The following is a 13882-nucleotide window of genomic DNA, read 5'->3' as shown; positions in this document are numbered from 1 at the left end:
TTTTGAGCGGCGCTTACGTCGCCGTTTTGGCTTCTTTTCGAGGGAATGATTCCTCGTGGCGTCCCGTTGTTCCTCGTCGTCGCTTCCTTTAGGTGTGTGCACCATGTATACATAGTGAGATGAGGTGGCTGTCCAGTGCCTTATAGGTGTTGGTTCATGTTTATCTCCTACATCGTCGTCCATACTCGATGTCTTCGGAGTCGAAGTCAAGCACGTCATTTAAACTTTCGACAGTGGCTACGAAGTGGGTGGTGGGTGGGCTTTGAATTTCTTCGTCGTCCGCATCCCAACCTTGCTGACCATAATCCGGCCAGGGCTCTCCTGTAAAGAGAGAGACTTTGGTGAATTTAGGATGTCGCCAAAGGGCGAGTGCTGAAAGATGTCCACGGCAGTGAACTCCATGATCGGTGCCCAATCGGATTCGATTGGCAGGGGCGCGGAAGGTTCGGAGTCCGGGGAGGAGTCCGGCACCTTGGAGTCACGAGCTTCGCAGAGGACAGGGTTGGTGTTCGGCTCAATCACCGTAGAGATAGCAGCCCCCGAGGCGGTGTCCGGCCACCCGTCCTCGATCGGCGCAGTTGGCTCCGAGCTAAGGTTCGGAGCGGACACTGGTGCGGCCTCCAGGGCACTGTTCGGCAGCAGAGCTAGATAATGCCCATCGTGACAGTGCGGCATGCTCAGCTGTGGCTCGAACCCGTCGAAGATCAAGTCTCCGCGGACGTCAGCTGTATAGTTCAAACTTCCAAATCTGACCTGATGGCTAGGGGCGTAGCTTCCAATCTGCTCCAGATGGCCAAGCGAATTGGCCCGCAGTGCAAAGCCGCCGAATACGAAGATCTGTCCGGGGAGAAAAGTCACACCCTGGAGCACATCGTTGTTGATGATCGGAGGAGCCATCGGGCCTAAAGATGACGACACAGAGGAACTCTCAATGAAAGCACCAATATCGGTGTCAAAACCGGCAGATCTCGGGTAGGGGGTCCCGAACTGTGCGTCTAGGCGGATAGTAACAGGAGACAAGGGACACGATGTTTTTACCCAGGTTTGGGCCCTCTCGATGGAGGTAAAACCCTACTCCTGCTTGATTAATATTGATGATATGGGTAGTACAAGAGTAGATCTACCACGAGATCAGAGAGGCTAAACCCTAGAAGCTAGCGTATGGTATCATTGTTGTTCATCCTACAGACTAAAACCCTCCGGTTTATATAGACACCGGAGAGGGCTAGGGTTACACAGAGTCGGTTACAATGGTAGGAGATCTACATATCCGTATCGCCAAGCTTGCCTTCCACGCCAAGGAAAGTCCCATCCGGACACGGGACGAAGTCTTCAATCTTGTATCTTCATAGTCCAGGAGTCCGACCAAAGGCTATAGTCCGGCCATCCAGACACCCCCTAATCCGGGACTCCCTTAATGCTCCCTAAAGATGATTGTATCATCAGCGTACTGTAGGATAGACACACCTCCATCAACTAGATGAGGCACAAAGCCACCTACGTGACCAACCTCCTTAGCCCTTCCTATTAGAATTGCCAACATATCGACTACAATGTTGAACAAAATAGGAGACATCGGATCACCTTGTCTCAGGCCCTTATGTGTCTGGAAATAATGACCTATGTCGTCATTCACTTTAATTCCAACACTCCCTCTTTGCGTGAAAGATTCTACCTGGCGTCGCCAGGCTTCATCAAAACCTTTCATACACAAGGCCTGTTGAAGAAAAGGCCATTTGACTTTATCATACGCTTTCTCGAAATCCACCTTGAAAACAACTCCATCTAGTTTTTTGTGTGAATTTCATGGAGCGTTTCATGAAGGACCACAACCCCTTCTAGGATGTTTCTGTACGGCATGAAAGCAGTTTGGGAATGCTGCACCACAGAATGCACAATCTGCGTGAGCCTATTAGTCCCTACTGATGTCTACCATGCAACCTTCTTCTTGTAGACGTTGTTGGGCCTCCAAGTGCAGAGGTTTGTATGACAGTAGCAAATTTCCCTCAAGTGGATGACCTAAGGTTTATCAATCCGTGGGAGGTGTAGGATGAAGATGGTCTCTCTCAAACAACCCTGCAACCAAATAACAAAGAGTCTCTTGTGTCCCCAACACACCCAATACAATGGTAAATTGTATAGGTGCACTAGTTCGGCGAAGAGATGGTGATACGAGTGCAATATGGATGGTAGATATAGGTTTTTTTAATCTGAAAATATAAAAACAGCAAGGTAACAAGTGGTAAAACTGAGCGTAAATGGTATTGCAATACTAGGAAACAAGGCCTAGGGTTCATAGCTCACTAGTGCAAGTTTTCCCAACAATAATAACATAATTGGATCATATAACTATCCCTCAACATGCAACAAAGAGTCACTCGAAAGTCACTAATAGCGGAGAACAAAGGAAGAGATTATGGTAGGGTACGAAACCACCTCAAAGTTATTCTTTCTAATCGATCTATTCAAGGGTTCGTAGTAAAATAACACGAAGCTATTCTTTCCGTTCGATCTATCATAGAGTTAGTACTAGAATAACACCTTAAGACACAAATCAACCAAAACCCTAATGTCACCTAGATACTCCAATGTCACCTCAAGTATCCGTGGGTATGATTATACGATATGCATCACACAATCTTAGATTCATCTATTCAACCAACACAAAGAACTTCAAAGAGTTCCCCAAAGTTTCTACCGGAGAGTCAAGACGAAAACATGTGCCAACCCCTTAGCATAAGTTCACGAGGTCACGGAACCCGCAAGTTGATCACCAAAACATACATCAAGTAGATCATGTGATATCCCATTGTCACCACAGATAAGCACATGCAAGACATACATCAAGTGTTCTCAAATCCTTAAATATTCAATCCGATAAGATAACTTTAAAGGGAAAACTCAATCCATTATAAAAGAGTAGAGGGGGATAAACATCATAAGATCCAACTATAATAGCAAAGCGCAATACATCAAGATCGTGCCGAATCAAGAACACGAGAGAGAGAGAGAGAGAGATCAAACACATAGCTACTGGTACATACCCTCAACCCCGAGGATGAATTACTCCCTGCTCGTCATGGAGAGCGTCGGGATGATGAAGATGGCCACCGGTGAGGGATCCCCCCTCCGGCAGGGTGCCGGAACAGGGTCCTGATTGGTTTTTCGTGGCTACAGAGGCTTGCGGTGGCGGAACTCCCTATCTATTGTGTTCCCCAATGTTTTTAGGGTATATGGACATATATAGGCGAAAGAAGTCGGTCAGGGGAGCCACAATGGGCCCACGAGGGTGGGGTCACACCCATGGGGGTAGGGCTTTCCTCCCTGCCTCGTGGCTTCCTTGAAGCTTCCCTGACGTCTACTCCAAGTCTCCTGGATTGCTTCCGTTCCAAAAATAACTCTCCCGAAGGTTTCATTCCGTTTGGAGTCCGTTTGATATTCCTTTTCTTCGGAACACTGAAATAGGCAAGAAAACAACAATTTGGGTTGGGCCTCCAGTTTATAGGTTTGTCCCAAAAATAATATAAAAGTGTTTAGTAAAGCCCATAAACATCCTAAACAGATAATATAATAGCATGAATACTTCATAAATTATAGATACGTTGGAGACGTATCAGCATCCCCAAGCTTAATTCCTGCTCGTCCTCGAGTAGGTAAATGATAAAAGAAATAATTTATGAAGTGTGAATGCTAGCAGGTGCACAAGTTTGATCAATAATAATTTCAATCACCTTTTTCTAGCATCATTATATGTCATAATAGTAGCTCATATCATAAAGCTTCTCATGATCAAGTAACAAGCTATTCACATGTTAAAGTATAGATCATAAACTTTCTTGAAAACTAACAAATAGTTCTCAGTCATCAAACAATTGCAATTCATCTTATTTTCAGGAAGGGTCTATGGAAGAGCTTTGATTTAGCAAATCCCACATACTCAACTATCATATAGTCTTCCATGATTGCTACCACTCAAAGCATATTTTCAGAACAAATAGCATCCATCAAACACAGAAAGATAGGGGCTTAATGTTTCGCCTCCCAACTTATTTATCATATAGATAATTGTCAACAATAATAATTCATGATAAAATATATTTGAATGGCCATATATGCTTAGATCTTTCCATCACATGATGCTTGCCAACTAAAGAGTAGGTTGGAATGAGAAGGAATACTACTGACTCTTGCATAAAAGTAAAAGATAAACCCTTCGCAGAGGGAAGCAGGGATTTGCAAAGGTGCCAGAGCTCGAAGCTAAAAAAGAGATGAAAATAATTTTGAGAGGTATGCTTTCATTGTCAACATAACGACCAAGAGTTCCCAATATCTTCCATACTAGATACATTATAGGCGGTTCCCAAACAAAAAGGTAAAGTTTTGACTCCCCCTCCACCAACAATCACACTCCACGGCTTGTCCAAAACAACGGGTGCCGTCCAACTTTCAACAATCCTGGGGGAGTTTGTTTAAATTATTTGCGAATTTGTTTTTGATCTTTTGATCATAGGACTGGGCATCCCAGTTACTAGCCATTTTCTCGTGAATGATGAGCGGAGTCCACTCACCGTGAGAATAACCCACCTAGCATGGAAGATACTGACAGCCCCTAGTCGCTACATGAGCGATTCGGGCATACAAAACATATTATTATTTGAAGGTTTAGAGTTTGGCACATGCAAATTTACTTGGAACAACAGGTAAATACAGCATATAGGTAGATATGATGGACAATCATGAAAGAAACTTGGTTCAAGGAATTTGGATGCACAAGCAGTATTCCCGCTTAGTACAGACATTTTGGCTAGCAAAGGATTCTAAATAGCAAGCACGACATGTTAGAGGATCCATAACAATATAACTTCTATACAAATATACCCAAGCATAACTCATTATGTTGTCTTCCTTGTCCAACTTCAACTAATTTGCTCAGGTTTGAAAATAATTATGGGGCTCACAATCATAGAAGATGTCCAAGATAGTATATTTACATGTGAAATCTCTCTTCCTTCAATATTCTTTCATGAATTGTTCAAGTGACCATTACAATGTTTGCTAACCTTCAAAAAATTTACCACCTCTACTTCTTATATGTGAAGTCATTACTCCCCATGGGATAAGCATATGAAACATATATAATTTCAGATTTATGATATTCAAATCATTCGACTATTTACTCATAGGATATAAGTGAAGCACACGAGTAAATGACAAACTACTCCAAAAAGATATAAGTGAAGATCAATGAGTAGTTAAATAATTATGTAGCTATGTGAAGACCCTCTCTCATTTAAGAATTTCAGATCTTGGCATTTTATTCATACAGCAAGCAAAACAAAAAAATTGAAATGACATTTCAAGGATAGCACTCATCATGTGAAGAAGCAAAAACTTAGGCTCAATCGATACTAACCGATAATTGTTGAAGAAGAAAGGTGGGATGCCTACCGGGGCATCCCTAAGCTTAGATGCTTGAGACTTCTTGAAATATTATCTTGGAGTGCCTTGGGCATCCCCAAGCTTGAGATTTTGTGTGTCCTTAATTCCTCTCATATCATGGTTTCCTAAATCTCGAAAGCTTCATCGACACCAAACTCAACAAGAACTCGTGAGATAAGTTAGTATAAACCAATGCAAAAACCTTATCATTTTCCACTATAACAAATCACTAAAATTATCATTCAACATTTCATACTAAATGCCTCTGCATATTTAATACTCCTATCATCAAATAGAATCGTTAAGCAAGCAAACATATGCAAACAATGTAAACATAACAGCAGTCTGCCAATACAATACAGTCTGTAAAGAATGCAAGATTCATCATACTTCCCTAACTCCAAACATTATGAAATTCTACCACACTGTAGAAAATTTATCAGATCTTATTATGCAAAAAGTTTCAACATTTTATCATATTCTAGCTTTTCTAGGGAAATTTTGCAACAGCGATAAACTTTCTGTTTTGAAACAGCAACATGTATACTTGCAAAATAAGCATGGTAAAAGCTATCCTTGACATTTTTATTGAAAATAGAGATGAAAAACATTATTCTAAATAACATCAAGCAAATACTAACAAAATAAAATGACGCTCCAAGCAAAACACATATCATGTGGTGAATAAAAATATAGCCCCAAGTAAAGTTACCGATGAACAAAGACGAAAGAGGGGATGCCATCTGGGGCATCCCCAAGCTTAGGCTCTTGGTTGTCCTTGAATGTTACCTTGGGGTGCCTTGGTCATCCCCAAGCTTAGGCTCTTGCCACTCCTTATTCCATAGTCCATCGAATCTTTACCGAAAACTTGAAAACTTCACAACACAAAACTTAACAGAAAACTCGTAAGCTCCATTAGTATAAGAAAATAAATCACCACCTAGGTACTATTGTGAACTCATTCTAAATTCATATTGGTGTAATATCTACTGCATTACAACTTCTCTATGGTTCATATCCTCCAATACTACTCACAGATTCATCAAAATAAGCAAACAACACGTAGAAAACAGAATCTGTCAAAAACAGAACAGTATGTAGTAATCTGTATCAAACATATACTTCTGGAACTCCACAAGTTCTGAAATAAATTGGTGGACCTGAGGAATTTTCTATTAATCATCTTAGAAAAGAATCAACTTAAAAGAGCTCTTATGTACAAAATGGCAGCTAAACTCGTGAGCGCAAAGTTTCTGTTTTTTTACAGCAAGATCACCTTAACTTCCACCCAAGTCTTCCCAAAGGTTCTACTTGGCACTTTATTGAAACAAAAGATATAAAACATGATTACTACAGTAGCTTAATCATGTGAACACACAAAAACAGTAGGGGTAAATTTTTGCTTGTCTCCCAACAAGCGCTTTTCTTTAATGCCTTTTTAGCTAGGCATGATGATTTCAATGATGCTCACATAAAAGATAAGAGTTGAAACATAGCAGGAGCATCATGAAGAATATGACTAGCACATTTAAGTCTAACCCACTTCCTATGCATGGAGATTTTGTGAGCAAACAACTTATGGGAACAAAAATCAACTAGCATAGGAAGGCAAAACAAACATAACTTCAAGATTTTAAGCACATAGAGAGGAAACTTGATATTATTGCAATATGTAGAAGCATATGATCCTCTCTCATAATAATTTTCAGTAGCATCATGAATGAATTCAACAATATAACCATCACATAAAGCATTCTTTTCATGATCTACTTGCATAGAAATTTTACTACTCTCCACATAAGCAAATTTATTCTCATCAATAGTAGCGGGAGCAAACTCAACAAAATAAATATCATGCGAAGCATAATCCAATTGAAAATTAAAATCAAGATGACAAGTTTCATGGTTATCATTATTCTTTATGGCATACGTGTCATCATAATAATCATCATAGATAGGAGACATGCTTTCATCACAATAAATTTGCACATCAAAACTTGCGGGACTAAAAATATCATATTCATCAAACATAGCATCCCCAAGATTGTGGCTTTGCATATCATTAGCATCATGGGTATTCAAAGAATTCATACTAACAACATTGCAATCATGCTCATCATTCAAATATTTAGTGCCAAACATTTTAATGCATTCTTCTTCTAACATTTTGGCACAATTATCGGAATCCTTATTTTCATGAAAGATATTAAAAAGATGAAGCATATGAGGCACCCTCAATTCCAATTTTTTTGTAGTTTTCTTTTATAAACTAAACTAGTGATAAAACAAGAGACTAAAAGATTCAATTGCAAGATCTAAAGATATACTTTCAAGCACTCACCTCCCCGGCAACGGCGCCAGAAAAGAGCTTGATGTCTACTACGCAACCTTCTTCTTGTAGACGTTGTTGGGCCTCCAAGTGCAGAGGTTTGTAGGATATTAGCAAATTTCCCTCAAGTGGATGACCTAAGGTTTATCAATCCGTTGGAGGTGTAGGATGAAGATGGTCTCTCTTAAACAACCCTGCAACCAAATAACAAAGAGTCTCTTGTGTCCCCTACACACCCAATACAATGGTAAATTATATAGGTGCACTAGTTCGGCGAAGAGATGGTGATACAAGTGCGATATGGATGGTAGATATAGGTTTTTGTAATCTGAAAATATAAAAACAGCAAGGTAACGAGTGGTAAAAGTGAGCGTAAACGGTATTGCAATAGTAGGAAACAAGGCCTAGGGTTCATACTTTCACTAGTGCAAGTTCTCTCAACAATAATAACATAATTGGATCATATAACTATCCCTAACATGCAACAAAGAGTCACTCGAAAGTCAGTAATAAAGGAGAACAAATGAAGAGATTATGGTAGGGTACGAAACCACCTCAAAGTTATTCTTTCTGATCGATCTATTCAAGAGTTTGTAGTAAAATAACACGAAGCTATTCTTTCCGTTCGATCTATCATAGACTTCGTACTACAATAACACCTTAAGACACAAATCAACCAAAACCCTAATGTCACCTAGATACCCCAATGTCACCTCAAGTATCCGTGGGTATGATTATACGATATGCATCACACAATCTCAGATTCATCTATTCAACCAACACAAAGAACTTCAAAGAGTGCCCCAAAGTTTCTACCTGAGAGTCAAGGCGAAAACGTGTGCCAACCCCTATGCATAAGTTCACGAGGTCACGGAACCCGCAAGTTGATCACCAAAACATACATCAAGTAGATCACGTGATATCCCATTGTCATCATAGATAAGCACATGCAAGACATACATCAAGTGTTCTCAAATCCTTAAAGACTCAATCCGATAAGATAACTTTAAAGGCAAAACTCAATCCATTACAAGATAGTAGAGGGGGAGAAACATCATAAGATCCAACTATAATAGCAAAGCTCACGATACATCAAGATCATGCCGAATCAAGAACACGAGAGAGAGAGCGATAGATCACACACATAGCTACTGGTACATACCCTCAGCCCCGAGGGTGAACTACTCCCTCCTCGCCATGGAGAGCGCCGGGATGATGAAGATGGCCACCGGTGAGGGATCCCCCCTCCGACAGGGTGCCGGAACAGGGTCCCGATTTGTTTTTTGTGGCTACAGAGGCTTGCGGCGGCGGAACTCCCAATCTATTGTGTTCCCCGATGTTTTTAGGGTATATGGACATATATAGGCAAAAGAAGTCGGTGAGGGGAGCCACGAGGGGCCCATGAGGGTGGGGGGCACGCCCAGGGGGTAGGGCGCGCCTCCCTGCCTCGTGGCTTCCTCGAAGCTTCCCTGACGTCTACTCCAAGTCTCCTGGATTGCTTCCGTTCCAAAAATAACTCTCCCGAAGGTTTCATTCCATTTGGACTCCGTTTGATATTCCTTTTCTTCGAAACACTGAAATAGGCAAGAAAACAACAATTTGGGCTGGGCCTCCGGTTAATAGGTTAGTCCCAAAAATAATATAAAAGTGTTTAGTAAAGCCCATACACATCCAAAACAGATAATATAATAGCATGAATACTTCATAAATTATAGATACGTTGGAGACGTATCACCTACCTTGGTGAAAATTTTGAAACTAACGTTAAGAAGACAGATCGGCCTGAACCGCTCAATTCTCATAGCCTCTGTTTTCTTAGGAAGCAGGGTTGTCGTTCCAAAATTCAGGTGAAACAACTAAAGCTGTCCAGAGAATAAATCATGGAACATCGGTATCAAATCCCCCTTAATAATATGCCAGCACTTTTTATAAAACTCTACCGGAAATCCATCCGGCCCTGGAGCCTTATTATTTTTCATCTGTGAAATGGCTTCAAACACCTCTTTCTCCGAAAATGGGGCAGTCAAAATATCATTCTCATCTGCAGCAAGTTGAGGAACATCCTCAAACCTAGACTCATCCAAGGATACACAATTATCCTCCGGAGGCCCAAAGAACTGCTTGTAGTAATCAGTTATGTATAATTTTAGGTTTTCTTGTCCTAAAATCGTTCCTTCGTCTTGCTCAAGCTAAAAGATTCTTTTCTTTCTGTGCTTGCCATTGGCGATCATGTGAAAGAATTGAGTGTTCACGTCCCCCTGGACAACTTTGGGAACCTTAGCTCGCAGTGCCCACTTCAATTCCTCTTCACGGAGAAGTTCTTTCAATCTCATCTCCGCATCAAGTTTAGCATGAAGCTCTGTGGTCTGTAGAATTGTGGACTCGGCTTTTAAATCTAGGGACTGAATAAGTGTAAGGAGCCTTCCTTTTCAACCTTATAAATCCCACTAAGATGCTTAGCCCACCCATGCAAGAAACTTCTCAAGTGCCTTATACTATTTTGCCAGCGCTCAACCGAAGTCCTACCTCCTACATCCTTAACCCATTCCCTAGATATCAGATCCAAGAAGCCTTCTCTTTCAAACCATGCCAATTCGAACGAAAAGGAGTTTTTGTTCCCCATGTGGGTTGCCTCACCAGAGTCGACCAATAAAGGCGTGTGCTCAGAGATTCCATGGACCGTTACCAAGGGAATTTTCTGTTCCCATTCGACGCTCGCGAGGACTCGATCCAGCTTCTCAAACGTAGGGTTTGGCGAGGTATTAGCCAGGTGATTTTTCTACCCGAAAGCTTTATCTCTCTCAGATCCAAGCTTTCAATAATGGTATTAAACATGAACGACCACCTGCCGTCGAAATTATCATTGTTCTTTTCCTATCTCCTTCTAATAATGTTGAAATCACCCCCAACCAAGATTGGAAGCTGCTCGGAACCGCAAATTCGAACAAGATCTGCCAAAAACTCTGGTTTGAGTTCGGGCTGCGCGGCACCATATACCGCCACCAGTGCCCAATTAAACCCATCGGCCTTCGAACTGACCCGAAACTTAACTGCGAAATCTTCCATCACTACGCTTTGGACTTCCAGCGATTCACATCTAACTCCAAGTAAGATCCCACCCGATCTTCCTCTCGGAGGAAGGCAATGCCAATCAAAATTTACATCTCTCGATAAAGTACTGAGAAACTGGGGAGAAAAATTATCTCTACCAGTTTCTGAGAGTGCAATAAAATCCAACCTATGCTCGATAGAAGCATCTGCAAGAAACCTTCTTTTAGCCAAGTCTTTCATACCTCTGCTATTCCAAAAGATTCCTCTCATATTTCGTTATGAACTTTTTTTTGTACGGATCCTAGCACTTCCATGCACCGCCAAAGCAGGGTAAATCTTCCGCTTCCACTTGCATTTAGGTTTGTTTTGATCCTCCACCCGGTCCTCACAACCGGGCTCCATGGACCTAACTACCTCAGCCTCGAAAGTATCATCGTCTTCCTCTATCTCAGGAAGGGATGGTGCAAGATCGGCACAAAAATTATCGAGCACCCTGACTCCCAACGCATCTATGTCAGAATTATTCATGGGTTTGACCGCTGCTAAGTTTTGAATCATTTCTAAAGCGCGTTCCGCTTCCAAATACAGGATATCATCTATGGAGTTAGAGATTTCACTATCATTACTACCTAGTGAAACTTCTAATTGATTTGCATTATTAATAATCTTATTATTAGAAAATGCAGAATGGAATTTGATGTGTTGACCAACATACCAGTAGTGACCTCAATGTCATGAAGCTTGGCCGCCCTCATGGCGCGCCGCTGCTGCATGTCATCAACCTCCGGATGATCCTGGAGGCGGCATCTCATCCGTCGCCCCTCACATACCGGATTCGGAATCCCTCCATAAGAGATGACCTTCTCCCGAGTAGCCCCGCTCGAGGTAAGGCCTCCAGCCTCACCCCCAACACACTGCGGAGCTGCACCACTCGAAGAAGCGGCAGGTGCTGCGGCAAGCAGCGGTGAGTACCTCCACGGCCCCGTCGACGTCAGCCGCGAGCCGTCGCCCTGAGACGCAGGCGCGCAGGGGGAGGGGAGTGCGTGGGCCGCCTGCCCATACTGCCCAGGGAGTCGCGGGCACCACACGAGGTGCGGCCACCTTAGCCGCCAGAGGAGAAGAAGGGGCCGAGGCCACCTGCCCAGGACCCCCTCCCCTAGCCACAACCGCCATCATCGGCTCTCTTGCCGGGGATGAGACAACGGTTAGAGTGGGAGAACGAGGGGCCACCTGCCCAAGATCCTCCCCCCTCCCTCGACCGAGGTCATCTCAGTGACAATCACCTCCAAGCCCCCAACCACAGGACCTTCAGCAGCATCAAGGTCCAGGGTAGGTAGCGTGCGCTCAAGCACATCATCAGACTCCATCCGATCACTCCAGAGTCTAGGAGGAGCAGAAGCTGGCTCAAACAACCCAAATCTCAGTGTTCATTGGCACCGAAGAGGATGGTGCCGTCCCGTCCCCGGGCGTCTGAGAAACGGACCCCCAACCGTTGGACAACTCTCGTCCAACATCATCCACTGGCGCCTCCTTAGCACCCGAACTATCATCTCCCTTGTGCATGTCTACATCAGTCCCAGCGAGAGCCTCGGCGAAAAGATCGGTATCCTCAAACTCAATCTCGAGGTTGAATATCTGGCCCCTATATGTCCACTTAACCACATCAGGCACGAACTCAATATCCAGAACACTCACCAGCAGTCGGGCCACCCCGTTAGCTCGGGTAAAGGCCATATCCACTCTCTTAGTTTTCCCAACCAAAATACCCAAGCTAGCAATGACCCGAGCATTCCTGCATCAGCTTCGAGGGAGCCCCGGAAAAACGTAACCAGACCTGAGTAAGAGGCTTGCCCTGTGGCTCAACCTTCTTCCACTCATGAAACTCCAGGATGCATTCTGTGCCAGGCACTCTGCACAACCCGAAACTCAGAAGTCGCTACAAGTCCTCGACAGAGGGGAAGTCAACCTTATACATGTTGGCCTCGAGACTGATAAGCTCCCACTGGAAGTCACCTGGAGCTAACTCCTCAAGCCTCTGCAAAATCTGAGTCTCGGACACATCACCTTTGGTGACTTTCACAACCCCAATGGTTGTGCTCTGGGTCTCCTCTATGATCTCCCTCGCACTAGGAGACTCAAAGAACATCAACTCAGCACAATACACTCCATAAATGGTAATAGTCGGCATCTGTTCACGCAAAATCGGGCATTCCCCCGTATCATGTGCTGGCTTGAGGCAGGTATCACAAAGCTCAGTCACGCATTCAGCAATAAAGTGGCCCTTCTCGCCATAATGATATCATAGCATCTTCTCCTTTTTGTGAGCCCACTTGGACGCTCTATCAGAATCTACCTTGTCTGCAGCCTCGACCGAACCCGTCACGGCGGTCTCAGTCCCAGGTATCTCAGCATTAGCCAACACAGTCACCACATCCATAGCCTAACCGGACAGTTCCGGCGTCTGACCGGGATTGGCCGCCTCCGCGGAGGCCGTCGGCTCGATGACGACAGGCGGAGGAGGCTGACGGTTACGGTACCAACCACCTCGACCACCACGATGACCACGGTATCCACCTCGCTGCCGATAGTCTGGGCCAGATGCTCCCTCGACAAAGCCACCCGGAGGACCATAAAAAGGTCTCTCAGCTGTACCATCGCTCTGCCAAGCATATCCACGGCCACCGTCCGTCAATGACGAACCACAATGTTGGCCATCGCCATACGCATTGTAACTATCATCACCTCATTGTCCCCGGGGAGGTCCATTTGCACCACTGTTAGTCGGGCCACGAGGCATACCCGCACCTCCAGCAAGCACATTGTCAGGTTGAGGTGGCGGTGCATGCGTCTGCACCGGCCCAGGCCATTTTTGCGGCGGCCTCACGATGTAGTGGGGCGGCGGCGCAGCCCGAGGCTGATGACCGTGCGTCTGAACCTGGTTCCCAGGCGGTGGCAGCCTCGGTCCTTGCGCGGCACCGCCCCGCCCCGCAGTAGCCACAGCAACCTGGCCCTGCGCCGGCGGCCGAGGCCCGTGAGCAGGCCCGCCCCGACCCGCAGCAGCCA

Source organism: Triticum aestivum, chromosome 1B (genome assembly GCF_018294505.1).
Source record: "Triticum aestivum cultivar Chinese Spring chromosome 1B, IWGSC CS RefSeq v2.1, whole genome shotgun sequence".
NCBI lineage: Eukaryota > Viridiplantae > Streptophyta > Magnoliopsida > Poales > Poaceae > Triticum > Triticum aestivum.
This window is presented reverse-complemented; position numbering follows the sequence as displayed.